Genomic DNA, 24,612 nt, shown 5'->3' with positions numbered 1-24,612 from the left:
AATCTACTCACCCACTCGCTATGGCGAGAGATATTTTATCAGGTTGAGCTATTTTTAGGACCTACTCGCCCCTTCTGGCAAGTTGACAACAAACATGTGTTCTGTTCAGTCAGAAAGTAGAAGAACAAATAAGATGCCTTTAAATCATATTTGCTCTGTGTTCAGAGACCGAGGTCAAAAATCAGTTTGTCTTACAATCAATTTTTCTTCTCACTGCAGAGTTTCAGGATTTTGTCAGGTTTTCCCTAACACACATTTAATTAACTAAGTCAACTGCACAAACGTTTCCAAAATATATTTCAGTAGTTGTGCAAGCCCATTGTTTGTACTTCTGTGTGATGAAAAAAAAATATTTTAATAGGATCAAAACAAATCAGAACACTTTTCTTGGTTATGTGAAACCCGATTTTCACAGATTGCTAATACATTATATAGTTTTGTCAGTAAAGCTGCAAGTTAGTGGGAAGGTTTTGGACATTTCTTTGAAATTGTCTGTCTGTAAATGACAGTGTACAACCACATCATGCTTTAGGAATATATTTATTAAAAGTAAGTTTTGAACATAAACTGAGAAACACTCCTGGCCTGATATCAATGCTATTAGTAAACTAAGAGGCCAGTAATGGATAATGTGTTCCCTATATGTGGGCTAGATTATTTTATACATGGAGCAAAGGTTTATTCTATTTAATCAAACAAATAAGTTTTTTGCAAAACAGAAATGCTGAGCTCCCATATTTGAAGGTACATTCATATGTGACAATGAAGAAAAATACAACTCTGTAAATTAAAATATTTGACTAGGATCATACAATATGAGACTCGTTTATGAGTCGAGTACGTTACAGCTATGGTTGGGTAGACCTGAAGGTCTAGTAACATTTTTATGATTTTTTGAGGTCTGGGACTGTTTCTTAGGAGGGGTGGGCTTCTTCTTGGCGGGGAGGGGTATGGGTGTTTGAAGGCTGAGCAGGTGTTATGCAGGAGGTGAAAGGGATGGGTTGGGATGTTGGTGTGGCCTCTTGGCTTTTGGAGGGTGTTTGGAAGTAATAGGGGAGAGGGTAATGTAGTGAATCCTAGGTCATTTTAATGGGATAACAGGAGTTAGCTTAGCCTCTGGCTTGTAGGTGCCCCTGTCACCTAGTAACTTTTAACCTACTTAGCTTGCTCTGTCTTAGCCCATTTAATTATTTATTTCTTCTAAGATGGCTGCCTTGTTTATAGTTAGGCCACTTGTTATGAGTTACATTATCAGTGTCACCGCGCCAAGACGTCAAGATCAAGCACCAAAGACAAACAAACAGTAGGTGTTCACACTTAGGGATTTTCCCTCTCTATACTTTCGAGGGATTCTTGATATTAATTGCCGTCCCAAGCATGCCTGTTATCTGTTGTTTAGGAATACACCTATGTCAGGGGACCTTGTAGATCTGTATAAATACATCACACTTTAGACAGATAATCAGAGGGATTCCGACCAGAGGGCATCGCCACCATTGCTGATACCGATGCTGCAGTCATCTTGACGCTGACCCAGTCTTCGTGTCCCTGCGGAGTCTGAGATAGAGACCTCATTCCAAGGTAACAAGGGTTGGGGGGCTCCTCTCCTTTAGGTAGGTGGTTAGGCCTTCTTTATTAGGGTATTAGGGCATATTACATCTAATATATCTTTTCTATGTATTGCAAAATGGTGGGGGTCTTCATAACAATGACTCTCGTCTTCACAATACTGTTACTTGCTATATTCATTATCCTAATCATTGCAGTCCATGCAACTTTTCGCAAATTGCAGTTATGTTAAATAAAAAGCTATTATAACTTTACTGCATCTGTGTCATTGCCTGTGTTTGTATGGGACAGAATATATCTGTGAGGAAAGGATATCTCCGTTTAACCACGACACTCCCTGAGATATCTTATTTTCGAGTCCATGCGTAAACGGCTGCCATAAATCACCTTTTACTATTGTGTTTCTGATGAGGTGCTGCTAGTGAGCCGGTAAGGTTGGGACAACAGTAGCGACTTGTTGTAGGAAAGACGCAGTCGCCTACAAACAAAAGTACTGTCATCCTTAAACCAGCAGTCTTGCTGTAGGAAAGTACCATCTTGCCTGGCATGTTACCCCCATATTTCACTGGATATATGTTGTTTTAGTTGTATGTGTCACTGGGACCCTGCCAGCCAGGGCCCCAGTGCTCATAAGTGTGCCCTGTATGTGTTCCGTGTGTGATGACTAACTGTCTCACTGAGGCTCTGCTAACCAGAACCTCAGTGGTTATGCTCTCTCATTACTTTCTAAATTGTAACTAACAGGCTAGTGACCAATTTCACCAATTCACATTGGCATACTGGGACACCCTTATAATTCCCTAGTATATGGTACTAAGGTACCCAGGGTATTGGGGTTCCAGGAGATCCCTATGGGCTGCAGCATTTCTTTTGCCACCCATAGGGAGCTCTGACAATTCTTACACAGGCCTGCCACTGCAGCCTGAGTGAAATAACGTCCATGTTATTTCACAGCCATTTACCACTGCACTTAAGTAACTTATAAGTCACCTATATGTCTAACCTTTACCTGGTAAAGGTTGGTTGCTAAGTTACTTAGTGTGTGGGCACCCTGGCACTAGCCAAGGTGCCCCCACATTGTTCAGGGCAAATTCCCCGGACTTTGTGAGTGCGGGGACAAGATTACACGCGTGCACTGTACATAGGTCACTACTTATGTACAGCGTCACAATGGTAATTCCGAACATGGCCATGTAACATGTCTAAGATCATGGAATTGTCAGACAATTCCATGATCCCCCGAGTCTCTAGCACAGACCCGGGTACTGCCAAACTACCTTTCCCGGGGTTTCACTGCAGCTGCTGCTGCTGCCAACCCCTCAGACAGGTTTCTGCCCTCCTGGGGTCCAGCCAGGCTTGGCCCAGGAAGGCAGAACAAAGGACTTCCTCAGAGAGAGGGTGTTACACCCTCTCCCTTTGGAAAAAGGTGTCAGTGCTGGGGAGGAGTAGCATCCCCCAACCTCTGGAAATGCTTTGATGGGCACAGATGGTGCCCATCTCTGCATAAGCCAGTCTACACCGGTTCAGGGACCCCTCAGCTCTGCTCTGGCGCGAAACTGGACAAAGGAAAGTGGAGTGACCACTCCCCTGACCTGCACCTCCCCTGGGAGGTGCCCAGAGCTCCTCCAGTGTGCTCCAAACCTCTGCCATCTTGGAAATAGAGGTGCTGCTGGCACACTGGACTGCTCTGAGTGGCCAGTGCCAGCATGTGACATCAGAGACTCCTTCTGATAGGCTCTTACCTGTGTTGCTAGCCTATCCTCCTTCCTAAGTAGCCAAACCTCCTTTTCTGGCTATTTAGGGTCTCTGCTTTGGGGAATTCTTTAGATAACGAATGCATCTCTCTCTTCACCTCCTGCCAAGGAATCGACCGCTGACTGCTCTGGACGCCTGCAAAACCGCAACAAAGTAGCAAAGACGACTACTGCAACCTTGTATCGCTGGTCCGGCCGCCTTCTCGACTGTTTTCCTGGTGGTGTATGCTGTGGGGGTAGTCTGCCTCCTCTCTGCACTAGAAGCTCCGAAGAAATCTCCTGTGGGTCGACGGAATCTTCCCCCTGCAACCGCAGGCACCAAAAGACTGCATCACCGGTCCTCTGGGTCCCCTCTCAGAACGGCGAGCGTGGTCCCTGGAACTCAACAACTTTGTCCAAGTGACTCTCACAGGCCAGTGACTCTTCAGTCCAAGTTTGGTGGAGGTAAGTCCTTACCTCCCCACGCTAGACTGCATTGCTGGGTACCGTGTGATTTGCAGCTGCTCCGGCTCCTGTGCACTCTTCCAGGATTTCCTTTGTGCACAGCCAAGCCTGGATCCCCGACACTCTAACCTGCAGTGCACAACCTTCTGAGTTGTCCTCCGGCGTCGTGAGATCTTCTTTTGTGACTTCGGGTGAGCTCTGGTTCACTCTCCTTTGTAGTGCCTGTTCTGGCACTTCTGCGGGTGCTGCCTGCTTCTGAGAGGGCTCCTTGTCTTGCTGGGTGCCCCCTCTGTCTCCTCACGCAATTGGCGACATCCTGGTCCCTCCTGGGCCACAGCAGCATCCAAAAACCCTAACCGGAACCCTTGCAGCTAGCAAGGCTTGTTTGCAGTCTTTCTGCGTGGGAACACCTCTGCAAGCTTCTTCACGACGTGGGACATCCATCCTCCAAAGAAGAAGTTCCTAGTCCTCTTCGTTCTTGCAGAATCCATAGCTTCTACCATCCAGTGGCATCTTCTTTGCACCCTCAGCTGGCATTTCCTGGGCATCTGCCCCATCTCGACTTTGTCGCGACACTTGGACTTGATCCCCCTGTTCCACAGGTACTCTCGTCCGGAAATCCACCTTTGTTGCATTGCTGGTGTTGGTCTTCCTTGCAGAATTCCCCTATCACGACTTCTGTGCTCTCTGGCGAACATAGGTGCACTTTACACCTACTTTTCAGGATCTTGGGGTGGGCTATTTTTCTAACCCTCACTGTTTTCTTACAGTCCCAGCGACCCTCTACAAGCTCACATAGGTTTGGGGTCCATTTGTGGTTCGCATTCCACTTCTAGAGTATATGGTTTGTGTTGCCCCTATACCTATGTGCTCTCATTGCAATCTATTGTGACTGTACATTGCTTGCATTGCTTTCTATTGCTATTACTGCATATTTTTGGTATTGTGTACATATATCTTGTGTATATTTGCTATCCTCATACTGAGGGTACTCACTGAGATACTTTTGGCATATTGTCATAAAAATAAAGTACCTTTATTTTTAGTATATCTGTGTATTGTGTTTTCTTATGATATTGTGCATATGACACCAGTGATATAGTGGGAGCTTTGCATGTCTCCAAGTTCAGCCTAAGCTGCTCTGCTAAGCTACCTTTTCTATCAGCCTAAGCTGTTAGACACCTCTTCTACACTAATAAGGGATACCTGGACCTGGTGCAGAGTGTAAGTACCCCTTGGTACCCACTACAAACCAGGCCAGCCTCCTACACTTGCTCAGAGCACAAGTCTAAACTACGACATGGCACCACCAACGATGGTGTTTAGGCACTAATTTACGGATGCCCTGACTATCACTGTCTCACAGACAACAGGTACCCTAAGTACCATTATACGGAGACGTCCGTGGTCTTTGGGAGAATCCTCCTCAGCTGAAAAGGTAACACCTAATTAAGCTGTATGTTGTTCTAGCTCGAACTCATAAAAGGAATATACTTCCCCTATCTGGTGTTCCATTTCTCTAAACAACTATGGCTGATACCATAGACATTCCTGAAAATGCTAGACATGCACTAACACAACATTTATTAACGCATGGCCTTACAAATGAGGGTGGGGATGTTACTCTGATAATAGAAGCTACTGAAGCATACCAAACAGAAACATTTTACTGTTGGGTCACCTTTCCTGAGTTTGACCAAAGAACGCACACATTTCACACATATGAAGTTGCAAACGTACCTTTACGATACCAAGCATACCAGTATCACAAAATATCGCTGACATACCAGGAGCATCAGAACTGGTTTGAAGACGCCCTACCACATGTACTACGAAGAGTGAGGTTAGGTCCCTTAAGTAATGAGGGACCTACCTGGCCTATGTTCGCCACATATACGCCTCACCCAGGCATACAGAATATGTCGATGGCAGATTTACGAATTTTATATAATGAATTAGAGGCATTATATAGACGAATAGTTCAGTTTGTAATGCGAACATTGAACACAACACCAGCGCGTCCAGCACCGCCAGTGGCTGGTGGATATCAATTGGCTACTGGGATTAATCCACAAACAGTGCATACTATTATGGGAAAAGTGACCACAGAACGGGAAAAAATACCGTTCTGGATTGCCCAGAAAACTAATCAGCTGGAAGCTGTGTTTCCCCATACGGGACGACAGGAGAAACATAGATTGCTCACTATGTGCTTGCCGTTTGGGATGGTTCCCTCGGTGGATGACTGTGCCACATGGGGTACAGTCTTCGCTGCCATATATACTACCACACATGCCAATTTACCGGAAGTGTTAAAACAAATACAAAATGAACAGGGGGCTGCACCAGTCCTGGATCTGGGGATGAAATTAATGCGTAACTTTGACGCTGTCTCCTCAATAATACTGAGTAATATTAAAGGGGAAGCAGTAGCACTGGCAATTCGCCAGCATCTCTGGGAAACTCCAAACCAGGAACAGGAGAGACAGCTACCGAAAATAATTTCCGATACCTATACTAGTATAGGACGGGATAGTTTGGGAGCCAAACCTAAAAAACTGGAGTTACAAAGTACTGCCCATAAGGAGGGTACGAAGCAGGCACAAGAGGGCTCTAAGAAGCGCTGGGACAAACAAAAAGATTTCAAAGAAAGAAGAAATAAGAGAGCTGATTCTCCACACCCGGAGAACTCCGAAAAGAGGTATAATCTCAGAAATAGGGAGAACATTAGAACTCCAGACAGATATACTGATTCACGTCCCTCTCGTTCCTTTCAGGACGCACCAGAAGGGCCCGTCAGGATCGACGTCTGGAATACCTGAAAGAAAAGAAAGACTCACCACAGTCTACCATTAAAAAAGAAGAAAAGACTCCTAAGCAAAAGCCACAGTTTAAAAAGAAGAAGGTGGCAGCACTGACAGTTAAAAATGCCAGTAGTAATGAGAACGCTGTTGAGGAACAAGAGGTGGGCAGTGACTCTGTTAGACAGCGCGGCAGAGGTCACGATATGTCGCCAGAGTCTGAAAGATCATCTGGATGCGACAGCAACTAGCGATTACATCGCGGTTGAAACAGCGGATGGCTGCGTTCTCCCCCAATAGGGTTTATGATTTAACAATTCAGATAGAGGGAGACGTGAAGCGCACTATTAGTGTAATATTTTGGGATGAACTTACTAGTGATATCCTATTGGCCGAGAGAGACTGGCCACTTGAACACATCCGCAAGCTCCCGCATGGGGAAGATGTAATTTTGCCTTCTTTCTGCGATCTTGTTCCGGAAGCAGCAAAAGGAGCCTATGCTGCTGAATGGGCTTTAGCGCAGGCACCTGCACTATACCGCAATCATGTAGGTTGGGACAAGGAGTCTCCTTGTCATATTATTCCCGTTAGGTCTACACCCCAACCGCAGCCACAATACCCTGTTAAACATGAAGCAAAAGCTCCGATAAAGGAGATCCTATCACAACTGGAGTACCAGGGACTAATTGAGCCCTGTACGTCTGCGATGAATAATCCATTATTCCCCGTTTCAAAGCCAGATCATTCATATAGAATAGTAGTTGATTATAGGCACTTAAATAGTCATACACGCACGTATGCTATACAAAATTCACACAGCACAGCACTGATAACAATTTAGTTCGTAAAAAATATAAAACTACATTAGATATATCTAATGGATTTTTCTGCCAGAATTTAGCACATGAAAGTAGGGACCTAAGTGCATTTTCATTTGGCTCTCAGCAACGCTTTTGTCGTTTACCTCAAGGCTATAAAAATAGCCCAGGCCTGTTTTCAGCCCGTGTAACATCAATATTACATGATATTGATTCCGAGGAAATATGTGGATGACATATATCTCACAGATGATGTCCTCGACATTCATCTTGCGAGGGTCGATCGGATCATTTTGGGGTTTGCAGGCCTCGGTTATAAATTCAATTTTAAGAAAAGCAAGATAGCCTTTCTTAGTGTAGTATTCCTGGGATATGAGCTATCAAAGGAGGGGAAGAGCCTGGCCCCGCACTTTCTAGAGAAGTGTGCTCAATTACAGCCTCCAAATACACTTAAGAAATTGCAGTCATTACTGGGTTTCTTCAATTTTGGCAGAACATACATTCCAGATTATGCAGAACGCATCAAGCCACTTTATGACTTAGTTCAGCCGAATTTTTCTAGCAGACGCTGGACGATTGAACACACACATCCTTAGGGACATGCAACAGGACATGCTAGAAGCTAAACACTCACACACACGTGAGAATAAAACAAACTTGGTCATCAGAATAATTGCTGGTGCCCTTGGATTTACTTATGTCACCTTTAATGAGGATGACACGGTACTGATAGCAAATAATTCACATTTATATTCAGATGCTGAACAACGTTTTGCACCTACAGAAAAGATTGTGACAGCAGTTCAGATGGCCGACATAAAAGAGAGGCCACTTGCCCAGGGGAAACGCATTATTGTTGTCTCCCTAGTGGCGGCCTTAGAGGCTGTCATTAAAGCGAGCGTTCCGAACGCTAAGGCATTACATCCAAGCTGGATTCAATGGGCAACGTCTCTGACCGCAACTGATGTCAATTATATATTCGATCCAAGACTTCAAACACAAGAATTTCTCCAGTATGAACAAGAGTACCCCGCTCCTCTAAATATTTTGCCACTAGACAGTTGCAATACTGTAATTTATACTGACGGATCGGCACAACCGGCTGTAGGTACTAAACATCAATACTCGGAAGCTTGTGCAGCCGTGAGCGGAGTGATGGAAGATGGAGTTTTCCACCCTCACAATACCTACACGCAGACCTTACGCACGGCACAGTTGGCTGAGCTTAAAGCTCTTATTCTAGCGCTCGAACATACTGAGACAGGAAGCCAGACTTTGATAGACTGTGACTCATATTACTGCGTCCAGTCATACAATGACTATCTCAATCATTGGAAACTGAACGGGTTTAAAGATTCTAAAGGGAACACCATTAAACACAAAACATTGTGGGGAAGGGTGGCTGATCTTAAGGATAAGCTACTGTGTGTCCATGTAGTCCATACATTAGGACACCAACGTGTAGGAGTACACGTTGCCGGTAATACATTGGCTGATGAAGCGGCCAAAGCATCAGTGGCTACGGCTTCTGTGGCTGCAGTGACTTGTTCTCAGACGAGATTGGATAATGAAATATTGATTACCGTTAAAGCTTCAGCTGCAGGCAAGCCCCTTCCAAAAGGATACCCTACAAACTATACTTACCATATCAGTGCACAGAATTTTGCTTATACAACGATTCCTGGAGTTGGAGATTGAGTGATCCCCAATGAAGACCAGAGATTAGAGCTGATTACAGCAGCACATGAGGGTGTCGCTTCTGCACATGCTGGTATACAGGCCACGATAACAATTCTACAGCAACGCTACTGGTGGCCTGGTCTATGCGAACAAACTAAACAGTATGTCCTTTGCTGTGACATATGCCAGCAGATTAAGGGCTCTAATATCAAACACCCTCCGCAGACATCCCCCTTAGTGTCTGACAAGCCGCTTCAGTGTGTGTACCTAGACCATTGTGGTCCCTTACAGCCTGATGGTGCATACAAATACATTTTAGTGGCTGTGGATTCCTGTTCTAGATTCCTGTGGGTATGGCCACAGCGGTCGGCTGACGCCCGGACTGTTATAAAAGATTTGCTGATCTTTATCTGTAGATATGCGATTGCAGCATTCTATTCGGACCAGGGCACTGCATTTGCCTCTAAGGCATTCAGGGACACCATGGGGACGATGGGTGTTGAACTCCATTACTCCTCACCATACCATCCCGAGGGAAATTTGGTCGTGGAGAGGCGGAATAGTGATCTAAAGCAGTCCTTAACAGCTTGTGTATTAGGTTCAGGCCGCAGTTGGTTGCATCACCTATATGAGGTCCAGAGAGCATGGAATAATCTGCCAAGACGGTCTTTGGGGGGATGCTCTCCATATGAGGTTCTCTTTGGGATACCTATGTATGTTCCAGATCTTGATGCCCCTGGTATGGTGGCAGCAGAAACACCATTTGACATAAAAGAACGTCTCACTGTTTTACAGGAGCTTCAACAATTTCATGATGATAAATCATCTACAAGTGCTGCCACTTTAGGAATAAGGGAATTGGCGAAAACTTCGACTGGCTGGATTCCTAAAGTTGGGGATCTGGTGTGTGAGAAAATCGCTGTGAAGCAGGAGTTCGGTCCATCATACAGAGCACCGGTACCAGTCTTGGGAATAAAAGGCACCAGGACTGTCATCTTACCACCACTGTCTGGTTCTAAGACGAACAGATTCATCTCCATTGATGATGTCAAATTACACCATGTGGCCGATCCTTCACAGTAGACCAGGAGGTCCTTTGGGTGGTTCCCGATCCCCTCTCACTACCCAACAAGACATTCATCTACATAGTAGGATGAACATCACTACTACTGACTATGCAACTATGTAAACTGCTGTTCCAGACACTTCCTCGACCATGGGGAGGGCAGAAAAGGAACTTTTGTTGGTTCCAGTCACATCTTCAGTGACCACCCGCTTCAAGATTTGGCTGTATTTTACACGAACACTTCCACGACTAATGACGTTGTCTATCAAGAGCCTCCATGTGCGGTGGATCAGAATACAGCGGCTCCTGTGTTTGCAGAGACTACCTCTGGCTATTTCATTGACATTGATGATTTTTCTTCGGATTCATCCTCTACAGTGATTGACAATATTTCAAAAAGTAGTAAGCTGTATCGATGGCTTAAAAAGAACTATTTGATCTATCAATGGAACTACCTGTGGTTCTGTTTGACACTTATTGCATTATTTTTATGGATTGGTTTTGTGACTGTTTTCTTTTTGCTCATAAAATGGTCACTGTATTCCTGATCGCTCCTCAGTGGAGCCTGTTGAAATTTTAACACCACATCATTCTTCACATAAGGTCCGAAGAGATTTGTCCCCTGTAAATATTACAGCAAGACCAATTACTGATGGTATTGTGTGGGACAAAGTTCCATTCGATATACACGGGCCTACAGAGATTATTCAAATACCATATGTGTTCAAAATTTCAATGTCTGATGTTATTACACCTAATGTTGTCTCTGATGATTGGAATGTCCAAACAGTTGATTCCATGCTAACTGAAATGAGGGACTATTCCGCTTTTGAAAGTGATGATGTATATGATTATACAATGAATTATGGGGAAATGTTCTGCTATGACAATTGGGGACATCACTACCTACACCGTGCCACTAGATATAGGCCTCTCTTGAACTACACACAGTGGGAACACTGTTCTACACCACAGGTGGGGATTCCGAAGTATTATAGCGATAATTTTACAAACTTTTCTGGGCATGATACAAGAAAAGCAGAGTTGTATTATTTTAAAATACCTCCAGCACAAATTAGAAAGATTTTGCTAACAGATACAAAACTGATTTATTCCGATCCCTTTGTTTCCCGGCTCTCGATTGAGGGTTATGAATACTGGAAGAGCACTATTGACTTGAAAAGTGTATGGGGAACACAAGATTGGCAGCTACAGGGTAGGGAAGCTTTGTTTCAAGCATGCCTGATTCCTGTGCAAATGATTTTCTTAAATGACACTATTGAGCAGACATCCTGTCTGGGGTTAGCAAAAATGAAAGATCTGAACACGTCCAGTATCCCTACTCCGGCAAAATGTAAAGGTTGGCAACACTTTCTTAATGTTACAGAGGACAGGCTAGATGCAGTGGTTAAGGCTGGTACCTATAATTCTTCACTTTCCAGTCCCGGCGGGTGGTTGGTGTGGCCCACAGACACTAATGAGTGTCAAAGAAATTTTTTGAACTCTTCAAGGGGTTTTTCAATTAACAGGCCTCGCTTTATATCGGGTCAACATACAGGTATAGTTACAACATACAGTGTGGGTAAGCTGTGCCAGCAATGGGTGCAAACAAACACGTTAACAGCAGTTAAGAAACACGTGAACACTCTTTCTGACAGTATAGACTTGAAGGATTTTCTGTTGGGTCCTAGAAAACAGCGCTCAAAAAGGTTTTTATATGCTATGTACAATGAAATTTGGAAACTTTTCAGATTGAGGCTGCTGCGCGTTTAAGGCAACTAGATAAGGAAAATTTGGAAAAAACATTAGCTGTTGTCGACAATGGTATGAATACACTGTCCAACAGGATTTATTCACTATCAAATATAGTGTTGTCTGCTATTGATATCACTCAGACAGATTTGTCCCGGCTATATCATGGGCAAACACAGCTACGTTCCATCATGCAGCTAGGTTGGACATTGCAGACACTGAAAAATGGCCACATTCCATGGAAATATATTAATGGGAGTGAATTCTTCACTGCTTTTAATTTTTTCAGGGAACAAGAGACAATGGCTAAAAGGGAGGCTAGTTTCACTCTGCTTCAATTTGAAAAATTAGATAAGTTGCCCTTCACGGTAGCAGAGAGTCCTTCAACTATCTGGCTCTTACACGCCATTATTAATTTACAGATTTCGACCTTTAGTTTCTCGAGCTGCCTGAAACATCTTGCAGTGGGACGATATGAGCAACTAGGAGATAGCTTTATTAAGGAAGAGTGGGAGTTGCCCTTTGACTATAGATGTCTGAACGGTGAAAGCGGAAGCGAATGTGAGACTGCTGTTCGTCATTCTATGATATGCAAACAGGTGTCTCTTCACGGTCTTTGCAATGTGGGGATCGCACATTTGGCCTGTTTTCTGAAGGGTACTCCCGTCCCCTTGATTCGTCCAGTGTTTCATGTACTTTCCAATGGAAGTTATGTGGTAATGAACGATCAAAGCTGTTGCGGCATGCGACCTGGAATTGCTTACGCAATCTCGGTCACGAAGGTCATTACGTGTTGTGGACATGTTTTGTTTCCCCCTCACACAAGAGATAAAAGTGTCTGACATGTGGCCCCACATAGATACTATTAATATGAACAAGCTGAGTAGGCTGAAGGCGCTGTTGTTTCAGAAACAGGTCGTAAAAAAGACGTATGCTCTCCAGATTGCGAGATCATCAGCCGAGATACAGTCCCTTTTAAATACCAATTTCCCCAAACACTTAGGAGAGCTGGTATCCAGAATATTCAATGCTTCGAGCACCACTGAGATTGTTCATTTCTTTAAGGCTGTCGGGTCTGATTTTGTGTCCATCTTCCAGACTGTCTTCGGAGTCATCCCATCAGCCATCCATTCTCTCTTTTCAAGTGTGTTTGGTGGCTTTCCAATTATTTTGGCTTTAATTGGCGGACCACTACTGCTATTTCTTCTGATTTGCAGTGGTTGTTTCTTTCCAGCAACGCAGAGCAATGGAGCCGCTCCCGCCAACTCCACTGTGCCGTGAGCGCATGGTTCGGATCTTCAGTGCACCTTTGCTGGTGGAACTGGAGCTTGACTGGTCGTTGTCATTTCAGCCACTTCTCTGGTGTGTCTTCCACTGCATATGGTGTCTCTTTGAACATCTGCCTATGGTCTGTCTTGCTGTTGCACCGACATCTCCTGTGGACCACGAACTGCTGATGTCCCCAATGAGGGTTCATACACGGTCATGCCCCTTGAGACTGAGGTTCCTCCGCGAGGCCACCTATGAGCCTTCCGTTGTGAGATCTACCATGGATCAGGACACTGCAACGAGTAACGATACACCAGGAAATACGGCTCACTTCTGCTCTGTGGCTCCGTTTGTCCACCCAGCACTCGACTTAACTTCGGACGATGTTGACTAATTTTTTAGATCCTTGACTGGTGACTTCGATGACATTCTTCAATATGCGTATAACAAATAATTTGATGAATTGACTTGTAATTTCCGATTCCAAATTATGCACTCAAATTGACATATTGCTGTTGCACGCTGTACTTGTCATAGTTGACACTAACATCTCTGTATGTATTTTAAACAGATTTGTTTATACATATTTTTAAAACATGCAAATGCTTTTTTAGCTTGTTTTTGCTTTTAGCTTTTAGTTCAGAAGCAACTTTTAGCATTTGGGTTCCTGTACCTTCATCATACCTGTTACGGCAATGGGGAGGGTGTAGTGAATCCTAGTTCGTTTTAATGGGATAAAAGGAGTTAGCTTAGCCTCTGGCTTGTAGACTCATGCCCCGTCACCTAGTGACTTTTAACCTACTTAGCTTGCTCTGTCTTAGCCCATTTAATTATTTATTTCTTCTAAGATGGCTGCCTTGTTTATAGTTAGGCAACTTGTTATGAGTTACATTATCAGTGTCACCGCGCCAAGGCGTCAAGATCAAGCACCAAAGACAAACAGTAGGTGTTCACACTTAGGGATTTTCCCTCTCTATACTTTCGAGGGATTGTTGATATTAATTGCCGTCCCAAGCATGCCTGTTATCTATTGTTTAGGAATACACCTACGTCAGTGGACCTTGTAGATCTGTATAAATACATCACACTTTAGACAGATAATCAGAGGGATTCCGACCAGAGGGCATCACCACCATCGCTGATACCGATGCTGCAGTCGTCTTGACGCTGACCCAGTCTTCGTGTCCCTGCGGAGTCTGAGATAGAGACCTCATTCCAAGGTAACAAGGGTTGGGGGGCTCCTCTCATGGATACGGTATTGGCAGATTAGGTTTAACAAACCCAGCTCTCCTTTAGGTATGAGGTTAGGCCTTCTTTATTAGGGCATATTACATCTAATATATCTTTTCTATGTATTGCAAAATGGTGGGGGTCTTCATAACAATGACTCTCGTCTTCACAATACTGTTACTTGCTATATTCATTATCCTAATCATTGCAGTCCATGCAACTTATTGCAAATTGCAGTTATGTTAAATAAAAAGTTATTATAACTTTACTGCATCTGTGTCATTGCCTGTGTTTGTATGAGACAGAATATATATGTGAGAAAAGGGTAATCTCTGTTTAACCACGACACTCCCTGAGATATCTTATTTTCGAGTCCATGCGTAAACGGCTGCCATAAATCACCTTTTACTAGTGTGTTTCTGGTGAGGTGCTGCTAGTGAGCCGGTAAGGTTGGGACAACAGTTGCGACTTGTTGTAGGAAAGACGCAGTCGCCTACAAACAAAAGTACTGTCATCCTTAAACCAGCAGTCTTGCTCAGAGCAAGAGTCCAAACTACGACAGCAACATCGGAAAGGAAACTCTCCTTCCGAACACAGGGAAGGTCATCAAAAGGGGTTAGGTGTTTGGAGGTTGAGGGAGCGTTCATCTGGTGTGTGGGTTAAATGTCTTGGGTGTGTGCATGTGTGAGGTATGCTTTTGTGTGTGTGGTGTCTGTTGACTATGAGTGTGGGCGTATATATGTGTCTTGGGGGGCTGGGAGGTGGGAGTGCTGGGTGATGTGGGAGTGGTGGATGTGTGTGTGTCTGCTGGGTGGTGTCTGTGGGTATAGTGGATGTTGTGGATGTCTGTGTGTCTGTTGGGGTGGTGTCTGTGAGTATGGTGGATGTGGTAGATATTTGTGTGTCTGTTGGAGTGGTGCCTGCAGGTATGGTAGGTGTGGTGGATGTGTCACTGGCTGTTGTGGTGGTGCCTGTGGGAATGCTGGATGTGGTGAATGGGTTGGTGGGGATAGTGGGGGTGTCTGGGGAAGCGGTGGCTGATGTGTTTGTGGGTGTATGTTGAGTGCCTGCATGCCTGTCTGTCTTGTGATGTTAGGTTTATGTGTGCTGCTTGTATGTGTTGACGTGCTTGGGATAAGTAGGGGAATGGGGAATTTGGATTGGAAAGAGGGAGATGAATGGGGGAGAAATATGGAGGGGACTGGCTGCCGTCAGTGAGGAGGCCAGAGCCTGACAAAAATCTCTGTAGGCCAGACATGGTACTGTGAATTCCTTTCAGAAAAGCATTGGTCTGCTGGCCAACACTTGGATAGCATTCACACTGGCAGTCTGACCCACAGAGATGCTCCTCAGGGAGTCAATAGCCTCCTCAATCAGGGCAGCAGGGGTAACAGGGACTGGGGCAGAGGTGCCTGTTGCAAAGTAGATGCCCACCCTCTTGGGTGAGCGGGCACGGCTAACTATGTGGGGAGCAACAGGGAGGGTAGCGATAGAACTGGGGATAGCAGACAGAGATGGTACCGAAGGGTCCGCCACCTCTAGGGAGTGGCCACTCGAGGTTGAAAACGATGATGAGGGTGTAGATTCCACCTCCTCCATGGTACTCCCCTCACCCTCCGGGCCACTGGGTCCCTCCATGTCAGTGGAGTCTTGACTGAAGGTACCATGGCTAGATGCTTCCTCATTTGGTTCCACCCAGTCTCCTTCGCTTGCCTGAGATGATGCTGCAAAGAAAATGAGAAACAGGTTCATCCCATGTTTATGAACACACTTGAAAAACAGCTGTGATTAGTAAACATTACCATGACATCAAGTAGGTCCAAGCAACAAACTACATCAAAGTGGCTCAACATGTACCATACCATATGCATACATGCCATCTTAACAGTCAATATATGCCCACAGGAAAATCAAGATCTCAGACAACTAGAATAATATGGCTGAAATTGTGCAATCACAGTAACCATTTGAGGAGACTACATCACCTCCAAAGCTTTGCTTCATGGAGCATACCTCAGTTACCTGTTGTCATACAACAGTAGCCCGAAGCTACTTCCTTCCCACAGATCCCACACAAGGTTATGCAGATCTCTATTTGTCACATACAAAATAACGCAACAATGTGGAATTATGCTCCCAGAATGTGCCATGTTGCTGACAACAGTACAGTAGCTTGGAGAAGGTGACATAGAAATACTCATGTCACACTGGAAATATATCAACAATGCACACTTCATTAAGTGAAATTTGTCCCAATGAAGTCATGGAGGTAGTATTAACACACATTTAGCATGGAAATGTACACTTTAGACAAAATGTGCTTATTGACAGGGAGATATGTCCCTAAGATCAACAACACAATAAATCAGCAAGCCCAAGGGAAATCACCACTAATGACTGGCACCCCTTACAATGACATACTTTGATTGCATCAGTAGACAGCATTAGTCCTGTGTACGTTGGAGAGGCACAGAGATTGGCAAGTATATGATTCCAACATAACTGCAAGTCACTTCATGATGCATGCCAACAGTCAGGTTACAAACCTTCCCCATTACACATGTGTAGGCACTTTCATACATGATGCTATATCAATGGCATTGAAATGCACATTGAAGCTGAAAGATCTAGCACTTCCCATCAGGTTTCTCAATGCTACTGCAGTTATACATGCCAAATGATATACAATGAAGGTTGAGGGTATGTGTCAGCCAACAATCAATGGTGATACACTCTTGTCTGTGGCACCACATGAAATGTAGTCCAATTGCAAATGCCCTATTCCAAACACAGGTTAGCATGCACATATATGTGAGGGAATACATAAATCATCCCATTAACACAGGTAGACCATGTATGAAACAGCAGTGTACATATTTTGTCAAAAGAGAAAGGGACACATGCTAACATGTAGGCACAAGGAATGTTGGCAGAAGTGATGGCACACAAATCATGCCAGTGGACATTCCCCACTTACCAATGGAAAGTATTGATCTGTAGCTGACCCAAATAACAGTGTGTGCTCTGTCACATGTATGATGGGCATCTTCACATGACAGACAGTAGTCTGTAGTCAGTAGCACCCATCACATGCTTAAGACAAGCAACCTCTGGGTTGCAGATGCCAATATTCTCATTTGACCAGAAATATGGCTGAGGACGGTGATTCATCACTTCCTTTCCTTTCCTTTGGTCTGTAACCCTGAGAAGTAGTGGTATGTAGAGTATAATTTATACCCACAACAGCAACAAACATTACTTGATTGATAAATGTACACAATCGTGTGTTGTCCCTGGAGAGCAGTTTCTTTGTGGATTGTACATAGTTGTGTCCTAGGTCCCTGGGCCAATAGGCAAGGCACATCAGTATGCACCACATCACATATCTACACAAGCAGTCACTCATCTACTGTGTCACACATTGCTCATCCCTAATCACCAGTGGGAGATGTCAGAACCTAACACATTAACTTGACAATGTGATAGGCAGGAATATGCCCTGTACTCATCCCCTTCTGGCTGCTCTGCTCCCCTAAAACGCAGATCAAGGTCTGGGTACGCCACCGCCAGGATGCAGGATATTAGGGGGGGGGCAGGGTCTGACTTGCACACTGCCCACGTTGGGAGGACAGACCCAACTGGACCTATGCGATCTTCCAGACCCATTGTCTCAGGTTCTCCCACATCTTGCCACAGTGGGCGCTCAGCCGGCTGTGGACCCCCTGGGTCCGCACTTTATGGGTGATGGTTCTCCATATCTCTTTCTTCTGATGGGCGTTTACCTGCATGGATGCAAGAGACAAATCAAAAGATTAAAATCACAAGTTTTGGCACAAATGGTTGAGTCACACACGTCAGAAACACCAAGCTAGACATTTTCAATTTGTCAACACACCACAAGTGTAAAGCACACAGCCAGTAAGTACAGGGACATGACTACAGATGTTTGTGTCCATCTGCAGACTAAACCACTACCCTGCTCAGGGCCTACAAGGACTAAGCAAGCCTACTGACATCAGGTAGCCCATGCTCCAGCAACATTTACTGTGATGTGACCACAATGAAACACTACACACATATGTGGCTTCTAAAAGGTAAACTCCTTGGGCCTGAATGGACCAACACATTTACACTCTGCAAGATCAACTCACTGCATAGTCCCTACAAGCACCTTCCATAGTACAGACTTTACCATTACACTTGGGTGACAGTGAAGGGGCTGTCATGGTGGGTACAGAAAATGTCTTCCATGTGCATGTGTGGACCTGCGGTCTACCGAATGCAGACTTATGCCACTTCAGGGGGTGGGTTCTGTGGTATGTACATGTACCACAGAACACTCCTTTGGACATATATATCCACCCTACAGAGATGACATCCAACACACAAAGGTATGCATTGTATAATTTCTGCTATGTGACCAAGGTACTGACTCACGTGTCATAGCCTCCCAGGAATCAACACACTGTCTGCACTGTGGGACTGTTATTCGTGCAATAAGCCTCCACTGTACATTTATGACTTATGTGAAGGTGATAACAGAGCTATAGGATTAAGGGGAGTAAGGGACCTATCATGAGTCAAAGACACACATTGACAATGATGCATAGTGCACACATGGACTACTTCTGGGATGTACCTCATTACCCATTCCTATTCTAGGCAATGGACTGAGGCATTCAAAGAACGTTTTGCCACTAGAGCATCATATTGTCCACATGCCAGGATCTGCTGGTGTACAGGGGGTGGGCCCAGTGCCACAGATGGATAGCCACAGTGGCTCTCCACAGCCTGATCTAGGTCCCATACTGGGAGATGTATGTGACAGGCCCTGGTCTCTGCAGGCTGAGCATACATGACCTACATGTGACCTACATTTCTATAGCTTCCATGCATGACAGTGCATCATATGACCATCAGCTAATTTGGTATGTGGTTTGTGAGGCAACCTGAAGGGTAGAGTGAGTCACGATATGGCTTGGCTTCGGGACAACAGTTTAGCAAGGCCAGATGTGGGTTGTAAGATCTGTGGTACTATACGCATTGCTTACAAGATCATCAAATGACTCATATACGATGCATACACAGCTCATTCTGTCGTGCACATACATGTTGTCCGATATTTACAACAATCATGAAGAAAGAGATGCCATCGTATGGCAGTAAAGTATCCTTGCCTAGTTATGTGCATCCAAACACAAGGTGGATCTAGGACCACAAAAAACCTCACACAACACAATGTGAATGAACACAATATATAGTTCTGGCTACCAATACCTGCACAATGCACATCCCATTAATGCCACACAGACTACACCAACGGGCACACAAAAAGTCTGACTGGCACACAGGGGCAAATTGTAGCCTGTGAGGAGGGAAAGGATTCTGTCTATGAGGTTCTTACCTGCTCCTCTGGTGAACCATAGAGCTGTCCATACAGGGGAAGGACCTTATTAACAAGCCTCTCCAGCTACTCTGGAGAGACGGCAGGGGCGCTGGACGTGGCATGATTGCTCCGAGAGGCGGCACACCACAGCTCAGGTACTGGAGGTGTTGCTGGCAGCAGTGTCAGGAGTCAAGTGAGTGAATTTGCACAACATGGCGGTCACGTCCACCACATACACAGTCATTGCCGCTGATGGACACAGCCATTGGGCCGCAACTGCCACAGGCAACAACATTAGGCTATGGCTGTGTCTGCCACGGTTGAAACCTCCTACAGTGCAGACGACTTCCCCCAGTGGTTGCGGGCGGTTCCTAATGTCAAGTGGAGTAGGTCAGGCATCCGCCATTTTGGTGGCCTGAAATACTGTATTTGGCTTTCTAAACTGTGTCACACCTACAATATATGTGTTGTAGCATTGCAAACATCCCTTTTTCTGTCTTGCCATGTAGGTCCTTCTACACAAACCCCATGGCAGTGTGTTGCAGGGCACAGATGGCATTTGACGGAGGGGCACGCTCCACCACTGCTGACAGTCATTTGACATTCGAAACATACAGTCACATTTTGATGGGCAATTGTGCAGCATATAGTTGAGTTTCATCCAAATCCATGTTATTGACAGATGTTGACAACCATAGGGGTCACCTGACCCTTGTGTAGTTGCCAGCTGTGATGTGCACTGGGTTTCATGTATATCAAGTCAGAAATGCTCTGTCATATGATGTTATTGGCTTGCATCATGTATGTTGCTGTGGACACACTGACTAATGTTACAAATCATGCCTTTTCACACATAGGTACTCTGGGAGAGGGAGGATGCAACAACCTCCTGTCTACTGTCCACTGCCAGACCCTCAGACCATGGAGCAATGGCATATAATTATGTTATATCACCTGGTTAGGCAAACAATAGTGGACTTATGCCGTCAGTTGGAGCCAGATCTGATGCCAACTATTAGTTATCCAACCTGCATACAACCCATTGCACAAGTCATGCCAGTATTGCACTCCCTGGCTACAGGGTCCTTCCAACACACAGTGGCCCTATCTGCTGGTATGTCCCAATCTATGTTCAGCCTGGTGTTGAAGGATTTCCTCTCAGCAATGGTTAAACACATTGACAGCCTATATCAGGTTTCCTCGATGTGAGGATTCAGCCAATGTTAAGGCTGATTTTTGTGTTTTGCCCACCTCCCACAATGGGTGGGGGCCACTGATGGCACACATGTTGGCTTGGTATCACTGCAGGCCATTGAACAAGTCAATCACAACAGAAAGAACTTCCAGTCCATCAATGTGCATGGTGTCTGTTTGGCAGATCTCTACATCTCACATGTGCGTGCCTGTTATCCGGGATAGGCCTATGATTCCTTCATAATGTGGAGCAGCACCATACCCAAGCTGATGTCACAACTGTGCCCAGCAAGGGCCTGACTGATTGGTAAGTCACGTCTGTCCTGATCGTATGTGAGCAATGTCAGGTGCTACAGTCATGAAGTGAGGGACTCATTGGTTGACTTATGCCCCATTCCTTAACAGGAGACCCAGCATTTCCAAACTGTCCTTGGTTGTTGACCCAGTGAGAAATCCAACTACCAGGGGAAGTCCACTTCAATGAGGCCCATAGAAGAACACAGAGGCCAGTTGAGTGGGCTTTTGGGCTCCTGAAGGCCAGATTTACGTGTCTGGACAGGACTGGTGGAGTCTCCTCACCTGGGAAAGTGTGTCAGATCACTGTGACATGCTGCATGCTCCACATCGTGCTGTGGAGGATTATCCCGTACATCCCAGAGGAGGGGGAGCCTGCAGTGCTACTGGGTGAGAATCCTGAAATGCCAACTGAAAAAGAAGGAGCTAACTTGAAAGAAGATCTCATTCACAACTCCTTCTCATGAGTGTAAGTATTTCTTGTGATGTCATGACTGACTGTGTGATGAATTATAGTTGTGAGAATGTTTAGAGTTGAGTGTTTTGGATACAGCTAGGGAGCTAATACTCTGCAATAATCAGCCGAAGGCTGCTTGATGAGATAGCTTTTCACACATCCCCACCTTGATGATGTTGCTTTGTTTGAGAAAGATTCCTTGCAATGTTCTTTGTTTTCCAGATGCTTGCTATGTGACGTATTATAAGTATGGTTTCAAGCCTATACTCCTTGTTTTACTCATTGTGCAGGTACCGTCACCATGACATCTTCATGTGGGCATTTCAGGAGTTGCGACGTTGGTAGGTATGTGATGCTGTTCTGACATATAAAGCGGACATGGTATGTGATGCTGTTCTGACATATAAAGCGGACATGGATTGTTCCAGGAAATATAGGTCACAGAGTTTGGGGGTATGAGCCCTGTGCCAAGTCAGCTTGCATAGTGTTTGGGTGGAAGGTCAGAAACCATTGGATTTGTTTTGTGTGCTTTGGTGGGCTGATTGCATCATGTGTGTCATTATGTGGGCATGAAATATGGAGTCCTAGCTTACAAACAAGTCATTTTTCCTTCACATTGGCTAAACACTCTTTTTGTCTGACCTGTATGTGGCTGTGGACATATTTCATCATTGTAGGTCACAATGCCTTTGCCACAACACTGACATATGTCTGTGTCATACCATCAGAAGCACAGGCATTTGATTATGATGGCCCTGTGATCAGGGACTGTTGTACTGCCATCTGTCTGTAGCTTGCATTATGTAATGTTGGATTACTTTGGTGTGGTATGTGATCAGGGTCAAGCTGCTGACATAAACCACATCAATGTTTGCCTCTTCTACAGGGCATTGTAAGGGCATTGTCTGACAAATCCCTTCCTACCGCTGTCTGGAGGTGTGTACCTGTCAACAAGTTCATTTACTCAGTATGAGTCAATCATTTTTGCTATCCAATAGTCCTGACAGATTGACAGCCTATATGCTGCACACTGTAATAGTTTGAGCAGACTCCTGTATGTATGTGATTGTGTGGGAGGGTTTTAATCCTGAGCTGGACACTGTGTACATGCACCATATCATCATTGTATGGTTTACATGGCCTACACAGCTAAATATGAAATCAAAATCAGCAGACAAAGTCAGTGAAGTGTGATTTTATTGTGCAGCTTTGACTAACAGCAAATATATGTGACATGGCTCAACAAAAATTCAAATGTGAAGGGGTCAGTCATGATGAATGAACTCATGGGATTAGATATCACCACCACTCAGAGTCCAAAGTCCAGAGTACTCCACCCATTGGAAATGGTAGGTGGTTGAAGATCAGTCCAGAGTGAATGTGTAACACACAAGGGAGGTCCTTAACGAAGAAGGTTATTACTGGCAGTGGTGGGTGTCTTGCCAGCTGCAACTCCTGGGTCCTTCGCAAGAAGGGGGGGAGATCTGCTGCTACAGAGGCAGGGGTGTCTGGGCCTTGGTCTTCCTCTGGCAGGGCCTCTCTTCCAGTGGCTGTCACTAATGTTGCTGGGCCTGCTTTTGATTGGCCAAAGGAAGGGGTAGACTGGTGTTGAAAAGGGTGGTGTGTATGTCCTTCAACAGCCCTGTTAGGGAGGCCATGTTGTTATTGTGGGTCTCCATCTGTTCCCACATGTCCAGATGCATGTCCCTCTGTAGCTTCTTGATTTCCCAAAGTTCGGTCAACACCTGGCCTATTACGCCTTGAGACTCCTGATAGACCCCCCAATATGTGGCTGATGATGTCCTGGCCAAGAGCAGCCCCAATGGCCCCACCCTGCTGGCCCACAGCATCCCTCCTATGCACCCTACCCTCAAGGGTGCCCCTCCAACTTGTTCCTAGACCCTCATTGTCTGAAATGTTGCACTGCACATCAGGATCCAAGACTGGGGGGCACGAGATGATAGACACTGTGCCCAGGGCACAGGTTGGGGGGCGGATGGTTGCCTGTGATGTTAAAGCAACAGGGCTGGGCGGTGACGTTGTGGGTACAGTGAGACTCATTGTTGCTTTCTGACCTGGTTGCCCAGATGGGCCAGATATGTCCTCCACGTCCAGACGTCCAGGAGTGTCATCTTCACGGAGGGCTTCATCTAGAGGGTAGTGGCAGTCTGTTCCATGGCCTCTGTGTGCCCAGGGGCAAATCCACCTGTAAAATATACATTGTCACTGGTTGTATTGTGACATCTACCTCCAAAGGTTTAAAGTGACAGTAAGCAGAGAGCTTGTACAAAGTAAAGTTGTGGGTAAATCAATTGTGGCAAGTAACCATGATATTGAGTATATTGACATGACATGTGTGAAGCATGCCATGTCATTTAGATTCAAGCAGCTGCTGAGATATGCAGAGCAGTTGCACTTTGGAGGATGGCCTGAAAATGACATCTTGCCACCAGTGCAGTCAGAACAGTGGAGAGGAAAGATATGGCTTTGACCATTTGGAAGCCTCTTTGAGTGGGATGCAGGCAGAACCAATTGCATAAGTGAGTGGAGTCATCATGTGCATAATGCTGGGTCAATGTGTCTGCTGCTGCCAATCTGGTGATGCATCTTGGAACCTTAGGAATACTTCTTGCACACGCTGGGTAAGCTGTCCTTCCTGTCCTCAATAGTTTCATCTTTGTTTAGCAAGTCAAGACGAAGCTATGTAAACAGACACGTCTCTGATTTGAGCATGATCTGTGCCTGCTCACTCCCAGGTGAGAACACTTTATTTATGATTTGTCAAACATGTCTTTGGACCAAAGGACACTGTACTGGTGGTTGGATTTGCTGAAATAGGGCCTGCTGGGAGTTACAGTCAAGACACTCCCTGTACTACACACATTAGACTAGTCTTAT

The sequence above is a fragment of the Pleurodeles waltl genome, chromosome 3_2 (genome assembly GCF_031143425.1).
Source record: "Pleurodeles waltl isolate 20211129_DDA chromosome 3_2, aPleWal1.hap1.20221129, whole genome shotgun sequence".
Lineage (NCBI taxonomy): Eukaryota > Metazoa > Chordata > Amphibia > Caudata > Salamandridae > Pleurodeles > Pleurodeles waltl.
This window is presented reverse-complemented; position numbering follows the sequence as displayed.